Raw genomic sequence first — 21,020 nt, forward strand, 5'->3', positions numbered from 1 at the left:
TGCCACAGTAAACATTGATAGATGTGAGAAACTAATACAGTGTAGAGATTAAGAACACAGGTTCTGCAGCCAGATTACCAGTTACTAGCTCAATCACTTGCTAGCTAATCTTGGGCAAGTTACTTAATCTCTTTGTGCCTCATTTTCTTCAGGTGTAAAAATTGGGCCTAATAATAAGTAACTGAGGAAAGATTAGGTAAGTTAACATAGTTAAAGCATTTAGAACAATGGCTGACATATAACTATCATCAACATTATTATTTTATAGTATGAAACTCAAGATAATGCATTAAAGAAATTTCGCAATGTCCCTCCTCCAAAGCAAACAGTGCAAAGATTTACAGTGAAAAGTGAGTTACTCTCTCACATCTGAGCCTCATCAATCAGTTTTTCTCCCCAGATATGATTGTTACCAGCTGTGGCATTTATTGGCTGGAATTTATTGCCTTCCAGCTCCCATCTCCTAATCATCTCTCTGCTTCTGATAAATGAAGCATCTTTCCTTGCCCCCTGACAGAATGTTAAGCTTTGCCAGTAGAGGACACTGGTGGGACTCTGGAGGAAAGATGGGCTTCTCTTCCTGGTTCTGGTGGGTTTTCTGTTCTTGCACGTGTGGCTGGGAAGGTGTGTGGGAGACCCAGTGATGGTGGGGGCCCCAGCTGGCTTCCCCAGGGCCAGCTCAGCAACGCTCCTGTAAGCAGTTTATTTCCTGGCAGGTTTCCACCTCGGCCAACTAGTGGCCCAGCCAGCTTCTCATCAAGTTCAACAGCACTCTCTGTGGCAGTTTCCCAGAGAATTCCATCAGTAACCCCCAGCAAGTGATTTCTTTCCTACCAGACAACTGGTTCCTCACTGGAGGTATTTCCAGCTTGTCAGCCCTGGATTGTCAACCAGCTCTGATTCAAGACAACCCAGCAAAATACTGCACCATGGCAGGGAAGGGGCTTCTTTTCTTTTCTCCAAGGAGGTCTCTGGGTCCAGCCTTGAGGCTTCATCTTCCAAGTTCCTTCCTTTCTTGGGAACTCTTTCTCAGCTCTAAGAGTTCCCTTATTATCATTTAGTAAACTACCTGTAAATAACCACTTTTTCTCCAAGAACAATTTTGTGATTTATTCAGAAGACTGGCTTCCAGATCACTGTGGACAAGACCCAACTTGGCTGGAAGACCCAACTTGGCTGTCCTTGGCAGAACCACACGGACAGCTCAGATGGCCAAATTTTATTCTCAGAAAGGATCAGAGATAAAAATACTCTGATTTCCCTAACGCCTTGTTTAAGTAGCCAGGAGGGTGTAACTCTCATATTGAAAAGCAAATCGTTTCAAGAAAAAAATTCCACTATAGGGACGTTCTATAATATATGCAATTATGTCATGCAAATTCAACAATAGGCATCCAGCAGAATAGTAAAAACAATAATAACATAATAATAAGAGAAAATACCGGATAAATGAATGAAAGTGCCAGGCAAGCTTTTACCTGCCATTCTTCTCCCAGCGTGAACCTGGAGGCCATTCTGTAAGCCTCTGCCTCTGAGTGCCTCTGTGCCCCAAGCATGAGTCCAGTGCTTAAATATCTACTGTTTTCATATATCTTCTAAAAGCTAGCCAGCTTCTTCATCTGGTGTTCAACTGAACAAACAGTAACCTTCTCCAACACCATAGAAAACCTGGCTGCTCTGGACTAATGGAAAAAACACAATAGTCTCCAATTTAATGTCTCTCAAGGGTTTTCACAGGTCATTTCTGACCATAGAAATGTGTGTTCCTCTCTAGAGTTCCACGAACTATAGAGCTGCCCTACCACATCAGATAGGACTACGCTGGAGCCTCAAAGCTGACCAGAATCAGGTTTGGTCCATATTGTCAAGGCAAATATTTTCTGGAAGCCAGGACTAACCCTATGACTGGGTTCAGTAGGGGCCACCGTGGAGGTAAGATTAAAGGCAAGTCAATCTTAACCATGGTATACCCCTTTTCTCATTCCCTTGACACTTGCACCCTGTAAAAAAAAAATGAAAAGAAAAAGCCCTAGAGAAAACATTTTTAATCTGATTGTGCTACCTGAATGAGATAGCTCTTTAATCCTCAGTAGACTAGCAACGGTCAGTTTATTCCCTTAGCCAACAGCCCGCTAAAGATTGGGGGTGGGGATTCACAGATCCGGAAGGCTCAGCAACTTGGGGAACACTGAATCAGTTCTTTCTCTCTCTCAGCTTCTTCCCCACTGCATACAAACTTCCACTGCCCACAGAATGATGTCCAGTTTCAAGAATCTTTGTCTGCTGGACCAGGACGAGCTGAGTCCCCCAAGCAGGGTCTGGTTCTCACTCATCTGCAGGTATGCCCAGCACTGAGCACAGTTAATGGCACATAAGCCAAATGGAGCTCATGAATGAATGGCAACTGAGTGAAAATGTAACCCACAGAAAACACAGGCACCATGTGTGCAAGTCTTGGTACAGTCTCATGTCAAAGTAAAAAAAAAACAAAAAATTAACTGGAGAGCCCTTTATTATTTTTTTAAGTTTGTTTATATTGAGAGAGAAAGAGACAGCATGAGTGGGGAAGGGGCAGAGAGAGGGGGAGGGAGGGAAAATCCCAAGCAGGCTCTGTGCTGCCAGAGCAGAGCCTGTTGCAGGGCTTGAATCCATGAAACCGTGAGATCATGACCTGAGCCAAAACCAAGAGTCAGATGCTTAACTGACTGAGTCACCCAGGCACCCCAACTGGAGAGCCCTATAGATCTTTGCCAAGTTTCTCAAGGAATACCAAAAAACTCTGTTTATAATGTAAAGCAAACTTACGAACTTATATCTCACCTCCATGGCAGCTGGCCCCAAATCTCTCTCAGATTACCCCCAATTTTCTTAACTTTCCTCATTCCCTTCCCAAGTCCCTTTCCAAACACAGCTTCCACTCTTTCCTAGAAGTACAGAGTAGCTGCTTAAAAACGCAAGCTCTGGGGCTTACCTTGATGGTTTCAAATTTCTGTCACCATTTAACTGGAACAGGTACTTGGCATGTGGTAAGTGCTCAATAAATGCAACTGGTTATTTAAATCCTACTGGCTTCTCCAATATCTTTTCTTTCTTTTTTTTTTTTTTTTTAACTTGGCCTCTTTTTCCATTAATACAAAAGAAATGTCTATTAGTTTTCCAGGGCTTCCCAAACAAATCGCCACAAACGTGGTGGCTTAAAACAACAGGAATTTATTCTCTTGCATCTCTGGAGGCCAGAAGTCCAAAGTCAAGGTGTTGGTAGGGCTGTTCCTCTCCAGAGCTCTAGGGGAGACTCTGTTCTTTGCTTCTTCAAGCTCTCGTGGGCTTTCAGCATCCCCCGGTTTGTAGCTGCATCACTCCAACAGCTGCCTCTGTCTCCACATGGCTTTCTCCTGTGTGTATCTCCTCTGCGTGTCCACGGAGTTTTGTCATTGAGTTTAAGGCCCACCCAGATAATACAAGATGATCTCATTTCAAGAATTCAACCTGCTGTGAAATGACCCTGGGTCCTTCCTCTTGTGGGTAGCGAGTGGGGAAGGACTGGATATACCTGTGATTTAATTTTTTTTCTTTTACCCTTGTCATGATGAAGATATCAAATCAGCAGCCAGCATCAACTACTTGGGAACCTGGGATGAAGCCCTGCATTCAGCCGAACACGATTCAAAGTGATCTTCCAGGGCCATGAAGAGGTTCTGGAACGCCATAGCTGCCCGGTGGAGGAAGCGCTCCAGAAGTTGCCTGCACGGTTGCGTGCAGGAACACACAGTACCCGAAAGCACCGCAGGAGCCGTTGGGCAAGCAGCCGTCCCAGCGGTACTGCTTTGTGCCAGGCAAGTTGATGTTACAGCAGCCAGGCCTTTCTTTCACAAATGTATTCTAGCTCATCTGTGATGAGGTGCTTCCCTTGGATGGAGTCCCGGCACCAGGAAGACTGCTGCTGCCCAAGTGAAAACGAACTTTCTACAGAATGGGCGGTCATGGTCTTGAACCTGGAGGAGATTCCAATCTCTCACTGCCCTCTCCTCCTGCCTGAAGGTGCTGGTGAGGAAGTGGAGAGACAGCGCCAGAAGACCAGGGTCAGAACCTACCTCTTCCAGAGGAGCCAGTGCCACACCGGCTGACTATTCAAATTATTAGGTCATTACTGTCTCCTGAATGGACCCTGACAGATAAAACAGCTTCTGGTCATAGTCTTCCAGAGATATTCTATGGCTGTGCTGTGTGTGTGTGTGTGTGTGTGTGTGTGTGTGTGTCTGTCTGTGTGTGTCTGTGTGTATGTGTGTGTGTGACATTTCTTTTGTTGCATAATTAGCAATATTCTGTACAATGTTTTCTTTTTCTTTTTAAATTTCTTTTAATGTTTATTTTTGAGAGAGACAGGGAGAGAGAGAGAGAGAAAAGAGAGTGGGGGAGGGGAAGACAGAGGGAGACACAGCAGTTTCTAGGCTCTGAGCTGTCAGTACAGAGCATGACGCTGTACTCGAACTCACCTACTATGAGATCATGATGAAAACCTAAGTCCTAAGTTTAACCGTCTAAGCCACCCGGTGCCCCAGTTTTCTTTTCTTTCTTTCTTTTTTTATAACTCGCCATCATTGCATATAGGCACACATATATTTGTCTCATGTTTAACAACTACATAGTATTCTGTTGTACAGATATGTCATCATTTACTTAACCATTTTCCTATTGGAAAATTAGATTATTTCCGCTCTTTTCTCCTTACAAATACTACAGTAGTATTTTTTTTTTTTTTTATTAAGAGAGAGGGTGAAAGTGAGCAAGGGCAGAGAGAGAGGGGACTCACCTGAAGGGGTACTCATGTTCTCCAGAACCCAGGCCTGAGCTCACCCAATAGGGGGCTCATGCTCACAAACCAGGATATCATAACCTGAGTGGAAGTCAGATGTTTAACAACTGAGCCACCCAGGCACCCCCACAGTAGTATTCTTTTTTTTTTTTTTTTTGGATGATAGGTTTTTTTTTTTTAATTTATGTTTTATTTTTTTAATTTACATCCAAGTTAGCACATAGTGCAACAATGATTTCAGGAGTAGATTCCTTAATGCCCCTTACACATTTATCCCATCCCCCCCCCACAAGCCCTCCAGTACCCTGTTTGTTGTCCATATTTAAGAGTCTCTTATGTTTTTTCCCCCTCCCTGTTTTTATATTATTTTTGCTTCGTTTCCCTTGTGTTCATCTGTTCTGTGTCTTAAAGACCTCATATGAGTGAAGTCATGTGAATTTGTATTTCTCTGACTGACTAATTTCACTTAGCATAATACCCTCTAGTTCCAATGGACCACGTGGTTGTGAATGACAAGGTTTAATTCTTTTTGATTACAGAGTAATACTGCATTGTATATATATACCACTTCTTCGTTATCCATGTCCATCAATGGACATTTCGGCTCTTTCCATACTTTGGCTATTGCTGATAGTGCTGCTATAAACATTGGGGTGCATGTGTCCCTTCAAATCAGCACACCTGTATCCTGTGGATAAACGCCTAGTCATGCAATTGCTGGGTCATAGGGTAGTTCTATTTTTAGTTTTTTGAGGAACTTCCATACTGTTTTCCAGAGTGGCTGCACCAGTTTGCATTCCCACCAGCAGGGAAAAAGAGATCCTCTTTCTCTGCATCCTCGCCAACATCTGTTGTTGCCTGGGTTGTTAATGTTAGCCATTCTGACAGGTGTGAGGTGGTATCTCATTGTGGTGTTGATTTATATTTCCCTGATGATGAGTGATGTGGAGCATTTTTTCATGTGTCATTTGGCCACCTGGATGTCTCCTTTGGAGAAGTGTCTATTCATGTCTTTTGCCCATTTCTTCGCTGGATTATTTGATTTTTGGGTGTTGAGTTTTATAAATTCTTTATAGATTTTGGATACTACCTCTTTATCTGATATGTGGTTTGCAAATATCTTCTCCCATTCTGTTGGTTGCCTTTTAGTTTTGCTGATTGTTTCCTTCGCTGTGCAGAAGCTTTTTATTTTGATGAGGTCCTAATAGTTCATTTTTGCTTTTGTTTCTCTTGCCTCTGGAGACATGTTGAGTAAGAAGTTGCTGTGGCCAAGATCAAAAAGATTTTTGCCTTCTTTCTCCTCAAGGATTTTGATGGGTTCCTATCTTACATTTAGGTCCTTCACCCATTTTGAGTTTATTTTTGTATATGGTGTAAGAAAGTGGTCCAGGTTCATTCTTCTGCATGTCGCTGTCCAGTTTTCCCAGTCCCACTTGCTGAAGAGACTGTCTTTATTCCATTGGATACTCTTTCCTGCTTTGTCAAAGGCTAGTTGGCCATATGTTTGTGGGTCCGTGTCTGGATTCTCTATTCTGTTCCATTGATCTGAGTGTCTGTTTTTGTGCCAGTACCATACTGTCTTGATGATTATAGCTTTGTAGTATACCTTGAAGTCTGGGACTATGATGCCTCCTGCTTTGGTTTTCTTTTTCAAGATTGCTTTGGCTATTTGGGTCTTTTCTGGTTCTATACAAATTTTAGGATTGTTTGTTCTAGCTCTGTGAAGAATGCTGGTGTTATTTTGATAGGGATTGCATTGAATATGTAGATTGCTTTGGGTAGTATTGACATTTTAACAATATTTGTTCTTCCTATTCAGAAGCATGGAATCTTTTTCCATTTTTTGGTGTCTTCTTCAATTTCTTTCATAAGCTTTCTATAGTTATTCAGTGTATAGATTTTCCACCTCTTTGGTTAGATTTATTCCTAGGTATTTTATGGTCTTTTGTGCAACTGTAAATGGGATTGATTCCTTGATTTCTCTTTCTGTTGCTTCATTACTGGTGTATAGGAATGCAAGCGATTTCTGTGCGTTGATTTTATATCCTGCAACTTTGCTGAATTCATGAATCGATTCTAGCAGTTTTTAGGTCGAATCTTTTGGGTTTTCCCTATAGAGTATCATGTCATCTGAGAAGAGTGAAGGCTGACCTCCTCCTGGCCGATTTGGATGCCTTTTATTTCTTTGTGTTGTCTGACTGCAGATGTTAAGACTTCCAATACTGTGTTGAATAACAGTGGTGAGAGCGGACATCCCTGTGTTGCTCCTGACCTTAGGGGGAAAGCGCTCAGTTTTTCTCCATTCAGGATGATATTAGCATTGGGTCTTTCATATATGGCTTTTATGATCTCGAGGTATGATCCTTCTATCCCTACTATCTTGAGGATTTTTATCAAGAAAGGATGTTGTATTTCGTTAAATGCTTTCTCTGCATCTATTGAGAGGATCATCTGGTTCTTGTCTTGTCTTTTATTGATGTGATGAATCACATTGATTGTTTTTGCGGATATTGAACCAGCCCTGAATCACAGGTATAAATCCCACTTAGTCGTGGTAATTAATTTTTTTAATGTATTGTTGGAGCCGGTTGGCCAATATCTTGTTGAGGACTTTTGCATCCATGTTCATAAGGGAAATTGGTCTATAGTTCTCTGTTTTAGTGGGGTCTTTGTCTGGTTTTGGAATCAAAGTAATGCTGGCTTCATAGAAAGAGTTTGGAAATTTTCCTTCCATTTCTATTTTTTGGAACAGCTTTAAGAGAATAGGTGTTAACTCTTCCTTAAATGTTTGGTAGAATTCCCCTGGAAAGCCATCTGGCCCTGGACTCTGTTTTTTGGGGAGATTTTTGATTACTAATTCAATTTCTTTCCTGGTTATGGGTCTATTCAAATTTTCTATTTCTTCCTGTTTCAGTGTTGGTAGTGTATATGTTTCTATGAATTTTTCCATTTCTTCCAGATTGCCCATTTTATTGGTGTATAATTGCTCATAATATTCTCTTCTTATTGTTTTTATTTCTGCTGTGTTTGTTGTGATTTCTCCTCTTTCATTTTTGATTTTATTTATTTGGGTCCTTTCCTTTTTCTTTTTGATCAAACTGGGTAGGGGTTTATCAATTTTGTTAATTCCTTCAAAGTACCAGCTTCTGGTTTCATTGATCTGTTCTACTGTTTTTTTGGTTTCAATGGCATTGATTTCTGTTCTAATCTGTATTATTTCCTGACTTCTGCTGTTTTTGGGTTTTATTTGCTGTTCTTTTCTCAGCTTTTTACAGTGTAAGGTTACGTTGTGTATGTGAGACCTTTCTTCCTTCTTTAGGAAGGCCTGGATTGCTATATACTTCCCTCTTATGGCTGCCTTTTTTGTGTCCTATAGGTTTTGGGCTGTGGTGTTATCATTTTCATTGGTTTCCATGCACTTTTCAATTTCTTCTTTAACTTCTTGGTTAGCCCATTCATTCTTTAGTAGGATGTTCTTTAGTCTCCAAGTATTTGTTATTTTTTCAATTTTTTTCTTGTGGTTGATTTTGAGTTTCATAGTGTTGTGGTCTGAAAATATGCATGGTATGATCTTGATCTTTTCATACTTTCTGAGGGCTGATCACATCCCAGTATGTGATCTATTCTGGAGAATGTTCCATGTGCACTGGAGAAAAATGTATATTCCGCTGCTTTAGGATGAAATGTTCTGAATATATCTGTTCAGTCCATCTGGTCCAGTGTGTCATTCAAAGCCATTGTTTCCTTGTTGATTTCCTGTTTAGATGATCTGCCCATTGCTATAAGTGGGGTGTTGAAGTCCCCTACTATTATGGTATTATTATCAATGAGTTTCTTCATGTTTGTGATTAATTGATGTATATATTTGGATGTGCCACATTTGGAGCATAAATGTTTACAATTGTTAGGTCTTCTTGGTGGATAGACCCCTTAACTATGATATAATGCCCTTCTTCATCTCTTGTTACAGTCTTTATTTTAAAGTCTAGATTCTCTGATAAAATTATGGCTACTCCAGCTTTCTTTTGTCGACCATTAGTATGATAGATGGTCCTCCATCCCCTTACTTTCAATCTGAAGGTGTCTTTAAGTCTCAAGTGGGTCTCTTGTAAACAGCGTATAGATGGATCTTGTTTTCTTATCCATTCTGTGACCCTATGTCTTTTGACTGTAGCATTTAGATCATTGACATTTAGAGTGAGTACTGAAGATATGAGTTTATTGCCATTATGTTGCTTGTAGAGTTGGAGTTTCTGGTGGTGTTCTCTGGTCCTTTCTAGTCTTTGTTGCTTTTGGTATTTATTTATGTATGTATTTAATTTATTTATTTAGTTTTTTCTCCCCTCAGAGAGTCCCCCTTAATATTTCTTGCAGGGCTGGTTTAGTGGTCATGAACTCCTTTAATTTTTGTTTGCTGGGAAACTTTTAATCTCTCCTTCTATTTGGAATGACATCCTTGCTGGAGAAAGAATTCTTGGCTGCATATTTTTCCAATTCAGCCCATTGAATATATCCTGCCACTCCTTTTTGACCTGCCAAGTTTCTGTGGATAGGTCGTCTGCAAACCTGATCTGTCTTCCCTTGTAGATTAAGGACTTTTTTCCCTTTGCTGCTTTCATGATTCTTTCCTTGCCTGAGTCTTTTGTAAATTTGACTATGATATGCCTTGCTGATGGTCCATTTTTGTTGAATCTTATGGGAGTCCTCTGTGCTTCCTGGATTTTGATGTCTATGTCTTTCCCCAGGTTAGGAAAGTTTTCTGCTATGATTTGCTCACATAACCCTTCTACCCCTTTTTCTCTCTTTTCATCTTTTGGGACCCTTATGATTCTGATGTTGTTCCTTTTTAGTCAGTCATTGATTTCTCTAATTCTTAAATCATGGCCATTTGCCTTATTCTCCCTCTTTTTTTCTGCTTCATCATTCTCCATTGTTCTACACATAGCTGATTCTCTGCTCTGCCTCATACATCTTTGTCACCGTGGCATCCTTTCTAGGTTGCAGCTTGGTTATAGTGTTTTTTGTTTCATCCTGACTAGATTTTACCTCTTTTATATATGCAGAAAAGGATTTTAATCAATTTTTGACTCCAGCTAGTATTCATATTCTCGCAATTCTAAATTCTGGTTCAGACATCTTGCTTGTAACTGTGTTGGTTAAGTCGCTGGCTTTCCTTTCTTCCTGCTCTATCTTTTGGGGTGAATTCCTTCATTTTGTCTTTTTGAAGGGAGAAAAGGAATTGATAAGGTAAAAAAAAATTAAAATTAAAATATTAGAAACAACACACACACACACACACAAGTGAAATAAATGATGCTAGATCCTAGGTGTGTTTTAGTCTGGGTGTGGAAAGGGGCTTGATAGATTAGAGAAAAAAGGGGAAAGAAAAAAAAGGAAATCATTTGAAAATTGAAAAAATACATACACTGAAATAGAATAAAATGAAATGATGGAAGTAAAATAGAGGTTGAACAAATTTACACAAAAGTAAAAAATATAGTAGGAAAAAAATTAAAGAAAAATATTTAATAAAAATTGAAAATAATAATAAATTTTTTCTGTTTCTGTATTTAAGAATAAAAAAGGAAATTGAAAGGATGGACCAGTGAACAGACTGAAATATTATTGAAATTACTTTGTTTTCCCCTAGAAGTCAAACTATGAAGGCATTTATAGTCCGGAGACTAAGCAGCTGGAAGGATTTGTGTTCCTGAAGAGCAAGGTCGGCCCAGTTGGGCGGGGCTTAGTGTAACAGCTCTACTCTCCACTAGATGGCGCTGCTTAGCTTACTGAGGTGGATTGTTGCAGTGGCGCTTGTTGGTGTGTGTGCGCATGCACAGGAGTAGTAAATATGGCGTCACCCAGCCACCCAGCCTCTAGTATCAGAATTCTGTTCTGGATCAGCAATCGCACACCCGTCCTTCATTTCAGCTTTCCTCCACTCCCCACTTTTACACTGTCCGTCCTTCGTTTCAGCTTTCCTCCACTCCTCGCTTTTATACTTTCCGTGACCAAGCCCCAGGTAGTACCTCTCTCCCGAGTTTTGTCTCAGATGCGGCTGTTTTCCCTGGCCTCTTACTTCTGAGGGACTGTGGCTTTGACCTGTTCTGCCCCTCTGCGGAAGGTCTCACCGAGCAATGGCTGGGTGCCAGCTGCACCCAGGAACGTTCACGGGACCATGCTGCTGCCGGTGACCAGAGACTGTGGCTGGGTGCCAGCCCGCCTCAGAAAAAGTTCACGCGATTGTGTGGCAGCCGCATTTCAGGGATTATGGCAAATCACAACACACATCTGGCAGCAGGCTTCACCCCCAACGACCTTGTTCCAGCACCAGCAAATGTGGTTGTTCTCCCGGCTCCACTGGGACCTTTGCCTGTGGCGGTCTACACAGCCTCTACCAGATGTCCTCCCAGCAGGGGAACCACCTCTCCCCATGTGGCCTGAAGACCCTGGACTTCACTCTGCTCCCGGGTATTCGCCCTTCTCACCAGAGCACCACCAGGTATTGAGCTGCAGAGTTTCAGACTCTGCGCTCCCCCTGTTTTTAGAGTCTTAATGGAATTTAAACCCTCTCCTTTCTCCTTTCTCCCTTTTTAGTTTAGTCTCTGTGGCTGTTTCCAATTTTCCACTTTCTCTCCAGCTGCTTTTGGGGGGGGGTGCTTTTCCCATACTCTCCCTCCCACCCCAGTCTCCGTCCTCTCTTTGCAAGCAAAAACAGCTCTCTGCCCTCTGCAGCTTCTCTCTGCCCCAGTTCACCTTTCCGTGCCGCGTTCCTGCTGAGTTCTATGGTTCAGGTTGTGCAGATTGTTGTGTTAATCTTCAGATCAGTTTTCTAGGTGTGCAGGATGGTTTAGTGTTGGTCTGGCTGTATTTCATGGATGTGAGAGGCAAAAAAAACTTCCATGCTGTTCTGCTTTCTTGGCTCCTCCCCCCACCCCCAGTAGTATTCTTATTTGCGAGGTCCATATGCCCACGTGCAAGCATATCTTATCTGGAAAATCACTTCCTGGAAAAGATTCTACCTTCTTAAATTCTCTCCAAACTATCTCCATGCTGACTTCTTCCACCATATCACAGGTATTTTTCATTAAAAAAAAAATAATATATGTATTTAGTGTTTTTTATTAATTAGAATTAAGAAAGCATTTTGCATGTAAAATCCATGAAAAACATAATCCAGGGAAAATTATCATCAGATATTTGAGGAATGCCTACACACACACACACACACACACACACACACTTTTTCCCAGAATTTAAGTTTCTTCTTGAGAATCCATTATGCACTTTCTAAAGTTAATAACATTTTCCTCATACTTGCATCAAACTGACTGCTAAAATAATAACATAAAAACAGATGAAAATATTTTAGTACATTGTGAATTCCACCTATATATAACTTGATTGATCATTTTATTCTTGTAGCAGTTAACTGGCTGTATCAGGTGCTGTCTCTGACATTTACACTTCTTGTATTAGTGTATCTGTTTTCTTGATCACCAAAATATCTTTCACTTTTCCTTTTCCTATTCTCTATCCATTCAATCTTCATGTCCTATTTTTCTTTTTTATTTACCTTTTTAAAAATATTTATTTTTGAGAAAGAGAGAAACTGAGCAGGGGAGGGGCATAGAGAGAGAGAGAGAGAGGGACACAGGATCTGAGGTGGGCTCTGTACTTATAGCAGACAGACCAATTTGGGACTCAAACTCACAAATCGTGAGATCATGACCTGGGCCGAAGTTGGACACTTAACTGACTGAGTCACCCAGGTGCCCCATTGTTTTCCTTTTTTTGAATTGAGGTATACTGAGATATAATTTCTATACAGTGAAATTCACACCATTAGGTGCACAGTTTTGATAAATATACGTAGCTCTGTAACCACCACCATGATAAAAATGCTATATAAAATATTTTCCCATACCCAGAAAGTTCCATGTGCCCCTTTGTAGGCAACTCCTTCCCATACCCTAGCACCTGGTAACTATTGGTCTGATTTCTGTATCAATGGCTTTGACTTTACCAGAATGTCCTATCTATGAATCATACAGTGTGTAGTTTGACTTCTTTCACTTAGCATAAGGCTTTTGAAATTCATCCGTGTTGTAGTATCGGTTTATTCCTTTTTGCATGGTGTTTTGTTTATGAATGTACACTTTACCAATTTACTAGTCAATACTCCCAATTTTGGTGATTATGAGTAATGTTGCTCTAAACATTCCTGTCAGAGCATTTGTGTGGACTCCTGTTTTAGTTTTCTTGAGTAAATACCTAGTAGGAAAATGACTGGGTTGAATCATAAGTATATATTTAATTTTGTAAGAAATCGCCAAACCCTTTTCCAAAGTGGCTTGCTTGGCATTCTCCCCAACATTTGGCCTTTTTTATTTCTGATGGAATTACTGCACTTGTCTCTGCAATGATCTCTTAGTTCTATGCCTTCCAAACTCTGATCCGTCCCTCAAATGAGCCTCTAAAATGCTCTCCACTCTTAAGTAGTCTGACTTCCTGGGGATAAAGTCCAAACTCTTCAGCCTGACGCACACAAGGGTCTTCAAGCACTGAGGTCCTTCCTCACCCACCCTCCCTGCCACATTCATTTCCACTCAGGCAGCTGGACACTGGCTCCAAGTTGCAGAGTTGGCCCCTCTTTCCTAACTCAGTGCTTCTGGGTAGCCTAATGCAGCTGTTTGGGCAGAGCATTTATTTGCTATTTTGAATTCCCAGCATGAATACACTCCATGAATTTTGGGTACATTTATCCAACTGAGTGTGTCTACCAGGTTCTTTTTTTTTCCAGCTATTTTTTATGAAAATTTTCAAAAACTCGAGAAAGTTGAAAAACTAGTACAATGAACATCCAGATTCAGTTCAACAGTTGTTCACATTCTGTTATGTTTGATCCCTTTATCTATCTACCATGCATTCATTTTTTCCTCCCCCTGCCCTCCTCTCTCCTCCCCTTCTGATTTCCCTCCCCCTCCCCTCCCCGCTCCCCTCCTCCCCCTCCCTCCTTCTTCTTCTTCTTCTTCTTCTTCTTCTGCTTCTGCTTCTGCTTCTGCTTCTCCTCCTCCTCCTCCTCCTCTTTCTCCTTTTCCTCCTCTTCCTACTTTTGCTAAACCATTTCAGATTTCAGATGTTTGCTAAACCATTAGCAAAATACACTTCAAGTGTATGTATCTCCTAAAAATTAGAGCAACCTCATTTGTAACTACACCATTACTTTACCCAAAATAAATTTAAGACCCCTTCTAATATTGTCTAATACTCTCTGTATTCAGAGTTTTGTAATTATCCTCAAGATATATTTCACCTCATTTTCCAAGCCAAGCTCCAATCAAGCATCATACAATGCATTTATCTACCAGTGAATGTTTAACTTTGATTGAGTCTCATTTTGCCCAACTACCTGTTTCTTAACCTTGGTGACTCAGTTCTTTCCCTGCCCTTTTAAGAAATCTCCCATGAACCCCCAGTTCCATTCAAGTTCCCTTTGCCTGCTGTACTTCCATGAAGTCTATGCTTAAATCTACTGGAGATTTGACATTTTGTATCACAAACCTTTTGTTGGACTTTTCTATTTCCCCAATTAGACTCTGAGCAGAGTGCATGTTGAGGGCAAAAAATGGGTGTTCTTTGCCTTCCTGCTAGATGACAATTGCTCAATACACATTTAAAGACTAAACGATGGAATACAGTTCTTTAATCCCTCCCTGTGAAGAGCTGCAATAAATAAATGGACACTGAGGCCTGGGGCCAGGAAGAAGAGGGAAAAGAGCAGGTAAGATAAAAGTTTTAGAGGTCATTCCAAATACAGAATACTGCTTGGAGAGCTTTGAATATGAATTGTATACTTCTTCCCCTCTCTCAGTAGGTGAAACACTAGGTGTTTACCTTTAACTAGAGATAAACATAGAGTCTAGCAGTCCCATAAACACTTTTGGCCAGATAATTCTCGAGAAAGAATTATAAACACAAAAATCAAGGCTACTGCAAGCCAGTGGTCCATTTCTGTTTACACAGCTGTTCTACTGCTGCTTTTAATGTATTTTTAAGGAAACATCCACTCCCAGTGGGTCCCTAGATTGGGCCATGACTAACACTTTATGCCCCTGGTCACTGAAGAAAATCACAATTCATCCACTTTGAACTTTAGGGATGAAGTTTCTCCCTGAATATTAGCCTTTTCAGCAGTTAAATTTTCATCTTTGTGGCAAACTTTTTTCAGTAAACTTGTTTGAGATACTTCCTTCTTCTCCACTTCCCATCATCTGTAGGATTACTTTCAGGATCCCACGTTAACTTTGATTCCAAAGTGACTCAGAAGCTGCACACCAAGACTATTTTAGGTGGAGTGTTTCCTCCTGAGTCACCTTGTCCCCTGGTAGCAAGCATCCTGCGGATTTCCTCAGCTCTGCCGTGGAGAACAGGAAGCCAACGCCAGAAGCAGCCAATAAGCACAGCAGCCAGAGACTCTTCCTGGTTCCTGGAGGACCAGCAAGAAAATCCTGATTTAGTAAGAATTCCTTGGCAAGAAAATTGGGAGTTTACTGGAGACAAATGGCTTCAGGAATATTTTTTTTTTTATGAGTACACATATTTTTTTCAGGAGGCAGGTTATAAAAGAGTGTTCTTAGAAATGAACTTAAGTACATTTTTGTTTTTTTTTAGTTGTCCAGGGAGACTTCATTAGATGTTTGTATTAATGGGATAACCAAAATAAGGACATTACTCAACTCCCCCTTTGACAATTTTTAAAACGTTTATTTATTTACTTTGAGAGAGCAGAGCATGTGCGGGAGTGGGGGAGGGGCAGAGAGACAGGGAGAGAGAGAATCCCAAGCAGGCTCCGCACTGTCAACACAGAGCCCTACATGGTCACTTAACTGACAGAGCCACCCGGGTGCCCCTCCCTTTTAAATAATTTTATCAAGTTTTCCAGCCTGTCATATTCTTTTTATTCACTTCTGTCACTCTTACTGAACAATCTTCCAGATGACAATTAGCCCTGCTCTTCCTCAAGTCTTCATAACTACCTGTGACAAAAACATCACTGGAGACATCTTTCTGGGCTTGACTAAGACTGGGGAATATTAGTCATGCGTGTTGCCCTTCCATGACCCTGTCTCCACAGCAGACATCAATAATCAATCTAACTAACCTATCTGGCCTGTGTATCTCTCTAACTGAAACCAGCGTGTCTTTAAAATAATATTGTAGGCAGCCACTACCAACGAATCAGAATATCCAAATTCAAAACCCATTTGCAATGAAGAGGGGATTGATGCACAGAAGTGTATCAGGCAAGGGTAGATGAAGAGTCCAAAGAATATAAAAGTCTTGGACTTAACGTCTAATAGTTGAGCACGTTTAAATTTTTTTTCTTAGATCCATTTTTTTTTCACATGCAAAATGAGATTAATAATGCCTTTGCCTCAGTGTCGTTGAGCTCATTTTTTGTTTTAATGTATGTCAGAGCTTCTAACACTATTTCTAGCTCAAAAAAGAGATATTCATTAGATACCAATTCATCATTATTTTGAGGGACACCCTGTTTAGGGGTGACCATTCAGCTCAGACACTAAAATTTACTGGAAGCAATAGCATTGAAACAAGATAGAAATTGGTCAACGATTTCTATTCTCTGTAAACTTAAAAAAAAAGGTATTCCTAGTTACTCCTCTTCAAAGTGAAAAATATGAACAATAAAAACCTTTACAAAATCTCAACTAAACCCTTTTGATTCTTTTTTCCAATCCTCTTGCCTCCCACCCTGCCTCACCACTCACTCCCATGGCCACACCTTATGTTAATCTGCTGGGGCTGTTATAACAAAATACCACAGACTAGTGGGTTTAAACAACAGAAATTTATTTTCTCACAGTAATGGAAGACAGAAGTCCCAAATCAAGATGTTGATAGGTTTGCTTTCTCCTGAGACCTCTCTCCTTGGCTTACAGATGGCTGCCTTCTTTTGTCCGATGAAGGTCTTTTCTCTGTGCACCTGGGTATCTCTTTGTGTGTTCAAATTTCCTCCTTTTATAAGGACACACGTCAGATTGGATTAGGGCCCATCCTACCAACCTTGTTTTAACTTAATTACCACTTTAAAGGCCCTATCTCCCAAATAGAGTCACAATCTGAGGTTATAAGATTTAGCACTTCAACATATGAATTTTGAGGGGACACAATTCAGTCTATAATATACTGTTAGACTTTATCTTCATCAATTTTGGAAACATCTTAATCTCAAATTCCAGTATCCCACTTCTCAATCACTAAATTCTATCTTTCTACCACTTTCTCTTTCTGCTACCCCAAACCAGTAATTCTTCAACCACACTGGGACACAATCTCCAAATCCAGCCTTTTTTATTTGAACTATTCTTCACATTCTCTTATGTCCTTACTTGCCTTCTTTCTTGCACTAAGTTCCACAGTCCATCAATGTAATCACTCTCTTACATACATTCTTGAGTCCTTTGCCCCTCTCTCCTCATGGTACTTGTCTAGCAGAATACCAATCCTGGTGATTCCAGCTTTCTTTCTACTCTCCCCGCACCTCTGGAGCTAAACTTCACTAGAAAAAACACTCAGTTATGTTGCCTAGTCTCACCATAAATTCATGACCTCATTGGGCCCTCCCTGCCTGCTGGTGATCCTGCCACATTGCTGTAGACTATTCACCATCCTAGGCAACTGTTTCATACCTTTTTCTCTCTCTCCAAACCTTTAATACTCGCTCCCACTCTCATTCTTGGCTGGTAAACCTGCTTCCTGTTTCACTGAGAAAACAAAAGCAATCAGAAATTCCCACTACTTCCAATCCCATCTGTTCAGTCTTCCCTTCTGTGAGTAGGACTGAAGTGTCCAGGCTGTTAAGACCAGCTCCTCTATCCGTGTGCATGCTCCCACCCCTTCTCATTTACTCGAGGACACGTTCCAACAATTCTCTCCTTTCTCTCTTGCATCATCAAACCCTACCTCCCCTCCCCCACTCTCAACAAGAACATGCCCATCAACGTATGGACTTGCTATAATTTTTCCCATTAAAATTTTCCCTTGACTTCCACTTTACCTCCAGCTATTGCCTCATTTTTCTGCTCTCCTTGGAGTAAAACTCCAAAAGAGCTCCCTTTGTCTCTCTTTCCAATTCCTCTCTTTCCATTCTCTCATGAACCCATTCCAGTTACACTCCCATGTCTATTGCACCATCAGAGTTTCTCTTATCAAGGTCATTGGTGACCTCCCATATTACTTGCTCTATAGGCAGCATTTGCCTCACTTGATTACTTTTTCCTAAGCTAGAAACTCAACTTTTAGGATAAGCTTCTGGTTTTTCTTCTAACTCACTGGCCACTTCCCAGTCTCCTTTACTGGCTCCCCGTCATTCCCTCAAACTGAAGTCACTGGACTACCCAGGACTCAGTCCTTGGGACTCTTTTCTGTCTACACGTATTCTTGTACTGTTTTATGGCTTTAAATACCATTCAAATGCTGACAACTGTCATATACTCCATCCCACATCTCTCCCCTAAACTTCATATTTGTATATCTACTGCCTAATTGACATCTCCACTTGGATTTTAATAGGTATCTCAACACTTGGAATGTCTGAAACTTACCACCTCATCTTCCCCCTCCCAAACCTGCTCAACCTGTTGTTTTGTTCATTTCAGTTAATGACAATTTCATTTTTCCAGTTGCTTGGGCCTTGAACTACGTAGTCCTCTTTTTTTTTTTTTTAATTTTTTAAAATGTTTTTTATTTATTTTTGAGAGAGAGAGAGAGAGAGAGAGAACGAGTGGGGGAGGGGCAGAGAGAGAGAGAGGAAGACACATAATCCAAAGCAGGCTCCAGGTTCTGAGTTGTCAGCACAGAGCCCAATGCAGGGCCTGAACTTGTGAACCACCAGGTCATGACCTGAGTTGAAGTCAGATGCTTAACTGAATGAGCCACCCAGGCACCCCCCCCCCCCCCCATATAGTCATCTTTGATGCCTCTTTTTCTCTTATACTCAATCCAGTCTGTCACCAAATACTGTTGATTCTGTCTTAAAAACATGCAGGGGCACCTGGCTGGCTCAGTCAGTAGAGCATGCGACTCTTGATCTCAGGGTAATGAGTTTGAACTCCACATTGGGTGTAGAGGTTACTTAAAATAAAATCCTTAAAAAAAAATACATACAGAATCCAACCTTTTCTTACCATCTCTGCTACTTCTGTCATGGTCTAAGCCACTATTATCTCTTACCTGGATTAATGACATGACTTCAGAACTCATCTCCTTTCTTTCAGCTGGATCCTTTACAACCTATTCACAACACAGCAGCCCTGGTGAGCCTTTTAATATAGTAAGTCATTTTCCTACTCAAAACTAATCTCAGATGTTACTACTTTTCCCCTCTTGCACTTGGCTCCAGCCACAGCGGTCTCTTTGCCAGAATTAACTTCTACCTTGGGGTTTTTGCACACTTGCCATTTTCTCTGCCTAGAATGCCTTCCCCCAGTTTCCCTGTATGCCTCACACTCTCTGCTTCCTCAAATCTTTACTCAGATGTCCCCTTCCCAGTAAAGTCTTTCCTGACCACTCTGTTCGAAATGATATCCCCAACCCCATTCTCTGGCACTCCTACTTGTCCTTTTCTTGATTTATTTTAGCCACACTTATCATTACCTGACAAGCTGTATTTTTTTTTTTTTTTTTATCGTTAGTCTTCCCACAGTAGAACGTAAGCTCTACAAGGGCAAGGATTTTGGACTGTTGTGCTCACGGATCCATCTCTCCCCACCTCTTAGAACAGTGCCTAGCACATAGGAGGTGCTCAATAAATATTCAGCCAGAACTGTTGCTTTTCCCATCATCTTAAGGGTTCAAGTAAATATGATTTTAGTTTGCTTCTATGTCCCTGGGGGGAAAAAAAAGATTTAATGACTAGACTTTGTGATACACTTTGCTGGAAAACACTGTACAAAACAGAATACAACAAAACAAAACAAAACAAAATCACATTTACCAGGGGGTACCGAGTAATCTCTTTGGAACCCATCATAGAATAAGACTGTTAGTTTCTAGGTTTGTTTTATTTGAACCCAAAAGTGGTTCAAATATCTCAGTTTTTGAAAATAAGCACTTTAAATATAATATAATTTAAAATTATTTATATAAAAATAAGTTTTTATTCTCTTGAGTTAAAAGTATATATGTTGCTAGAATATTAGTACTCTCTGGAGGACACCAGAAAATTACTGTAAACACTCTGGGATCAAGATTTTAAGAGCTCATGATACAGATATTATTTGGGTACCAAGAGAAGATAAATAAACAGACTTTACTTCTGATCTCTGTACTATTTTGACAATTAAGTCCCTCTAACTTCCCTCCTCCTCCTTCTTCTTCTTCTTCTTCTTCTTCTTCTTCTTCTTCTTCTTCTTTTAATGTTTATTTATTTTTGAGAGAGAGAGAGCACGTGCATGTGTGTGCACAAGTAGGGGAGGGGCAAAGAGTCGGGGAGAGAGGATCCCAAGTGGGCTCTGAGCTGACAGTAGCAAGCCCCATGGTGGCTCAAATTCATGAGCCATAAGATCATGACCTGAGCTGAAGTTGGATCCTCAATGAACTGAGCCACACAGGTGCCCCATTTCTTTTTATTATTACTGGTGGCTCCTATTTATTGCCTATTCCTTCCATATCACCTGACACTGTGGTTTGCACACATAATCTTGTTTAATCTCCACATTATTCTTCTGAGGAAGGTAACTTTTTTTTTTTTAATTCCCATTTCATAGATGAGGAAGTTGAGATTAAGAAAGTTAAGTTGAGCAGGGTTCTGACATTACCAATAAAGGAGCGGCAACGAGGCCGGGCAATCCTTGAGTTCCTTACCACCATTGTCTACATCACTTTTAACATATTAGTGTCAGAATTCCTTCCCTTAATCCTTTCCTCATGCCATCCAAATTGGAGGAGATCTGTGACTCTTTCAATTTAAGACAATCATTTGGAATGGAGAATTCTTAAATCCTTGTTTCAAACTTATTGCTCATAAAGTCTTAATCAAATTACCCCAATTCTTTTACCCATTTTCCTAAACAGTAAGAAAGATATGAATTTAATTCTGTTATTTTTCAGAGAGATAGTAATAACAGGTATGAACTCTTAGAAGGAAAGCTTTACTGGTATTACAACAGTAAACTCACCAACA

The 21,020-nt window shown here is 40.6% G+C and overlaps 1 pseudogene; it reads right to left on the reverse strand.

Moving 5' to 3' along the window:
- Nucleotides 1-2,556: 2,556 nt before the first annotated feature.
- LOC125921633 (SREBP regulating gene protein-like) lies at nt 2,557-20,707 on the reverse strand (annotated as a pseudogene).
- Between the last annotated feature and the right edge of the window lie 313 nt (nt 20,708-21,020).

This window comes from Panthera uncia, chromosome C2, assembly GCF_023721935.1.
Source record: "Panthera uncia isolate 11264 chromosome C2, Puncia_PCG_1.0, whole genome shotgun sequence".
In the NCBI taxonomy this organism is placed as follows: Eukaryota; Metazoa; Chordata; class Mammalia; order Carnivora; family Felidae; genus Panthera; species Panthera uncia.